General features: G+C 41.9%; 1 pseudogene; it reads right to left on the bottom strand.

Annotated features, from left to right (window-relative positions):
• Positions 1-884: 884 nt before the first annotated feature.
• LOC118847087 lies at positions 885-1957 on the bottom strand (annotated as a pseudogene).
• Positions 1958-2176: the final 219 nt, after the last annotated feature.

Here is a 2176-nt window from a genome sequence, read left to right as displayed (position 1 = left end):
AATATGATATATTACATAAAATATATTATATATAAATATAATTATTTACATGTATATACTAACATATACTAACACACTGATATATACAGATAGATATCAAAATCACTTCAATGGTAGATTTTTTTTAAGCTAAGCTTAATTCCTTCAATTAAGGAGTCATATTTTGCTTACCTTGTTCTACTACTGGAAAGAACCATATATTTCTAGTATTTGTGGTGATATGCTATACTGCCTGCCTCCTGAGGCTGGTGGGGCACTACTTGTCCCTACCCACATGCGGATCAGGCAGCTTCCCTCCTTCATTATGACTCTCCTGAGTCTCAAACTAGCCAAAAAAACAAGAAAAAAACTGGCAGCAGCCCTATCTCAATACCATCCCAGCTACTAGTCACAGCCCTCAGGCCACTGCTGACACATTGCCTAGTGGAAGCCAGTATAGTCATTCACTTTTCCTATTCTGCAAAGTTGATCATAAACAAACAAAGTATCTTCTACAGTTCTGAGCCCCTTGACATTGAAGAACCTCTGCGATACATTACACAGTTTAAATCTCTCTTTCTCCACATCATAAGAAGCTTTCTCCCAAAGGGCCATCTCTGCACTGCATTTGAAGAAGGACCCACAGATTAGCAAACGTCAGTGGTTAACAGTGTATATTAAGAAACAAAATGAAAAAACAAGGAAAGCTATTTTTCCCATATTTTCCTCATATTTTATTCTGTATAAAAATACGGTCATGCATGCCCAGCACCTGTCTTTCCCCTAAAATTACTGCAAAGTAAGTGTCTCTTCCATTACAGAAGGGAGGCAACAGCTCTGAGAAGCTGGACTGGATCACAGTCACTTACCTTGCAGAGAGAGCTCCTGGGCTGGGCTGTCTCTAGTCAGTCATTATCCTCTGATTTCCTTTGGGGAGCTGCTGTCAATATTGCATCATTCTCTGTGTCCTCTCCCAGATGCTCAAACTTCCCTGACTCAGTCTGCCACAGATACTTGATGTTAACCCTGAATACTACCATCTCAAACCCAAACAGCTTCTGGTCTCAGGTCTGCTCAAGGGTTAGCACATCACCCTCTTTACACTCCTAGTAGTCAGAGATCAGGGTCACCACACCTTTCTGAGGTCAATGGGCAGACAGAGCTGGTTCAGCTGAAGCTCCATCAAGTGAGGGAACTGCTCCAGGGATCCCCCATTCAGGGTGATGGTTTTAATTTGTTACCAGCCCAGGTGTAATTCATTCCTATATAGTTAGTGAACCACTTATTCAATTCCTTCTTCATTCTGTTGTTGAACAAGAGACTGACCTCACTCCTCAGCTTCTTGCTGATGTGGGGCAGGCTGTCCTTATACTCATCAGCAGGACCTCAGCCTAAAGTCACTACTGTAACCTTGCCTTTGCTTTTTGTTATTATAATTATTATTATTATTAGTAGTAGTAGTATTAAAGGAGTCATCCCTTGACTCACTTTTTAAAAAGACCTATTCATTGAATGGGTGTTGCCTCACTCAAAGTGAGAACCTGTGAAGATCTTGGCTTAATTGGACTGAGGTCTCCCACTGCATCCCAAGCCATCTCCAGTCATCCTGATCTATATCTGGCCTCTTGACCCAGATGGCTCTGGAGGAGAAGGTGAGGCTGGTGACCTTGCACAGCCCTCCCTCACTCAAATCCAATTCAATTGCAAGTCATGTCGTCATCTCCCTGATGTCATGGTCCTCTTTGAGAACAAAGGACAAACCAAAACCACACAATTTTGCCAAAGACTGTGCTTCCAATCACTCCTGTTATAGCTTCAATTTGCTGTTCCTCATGTTTGCCCCACAGAAGATGAAAAGGTTTTTGTACATGTGCACACACTACGGAAGATTTTCTATCAGGTTTTGTTTGACTTCTAAGCCCTTCTTGGTGGTCTTCATTAAGGAAACCTTCTTGTGGTTACGTTTGGATTTAGGCATGATGCTCCCAACACTGAAAGGTAATTTTTTTAAAGAAACAATATAAGCTTCCTAACCTGTCGGACAAGCATCCCCCCGATATACATGTGCTTGTTTAGGGAGCAAGGGGAAAAGGGCAGGGGGAACATATAAAAGCTAGAAGCCTCCACATAGAAGCTTAAGGAGATTTTCTTGTTCTCTGTCCTGGAGTCCTGGTGTTGGTCTTCATTTCAACTTTTT

Source organism: Trichosurus vulpecula, chromosome 4, assembly GCF_011100635.1.
Source record: "Trichosurus vulpecula isolate mTriVul1 chromosome 4, mTriVul1.pri, whole genome shotgun sequence".
NCBI classification, from domain to species: Eukaryota; Metazoa; Chordata; class Mammalia; order Diprotodontia; family Phalangeridae; genus Trichosurus; species Trichosurus vulpecula.
The sequence above is the reverse complement of the archived record's forward strand: the minus strand, read 5'-3'. Positions and strand labels throughout refer to the sequence as shown.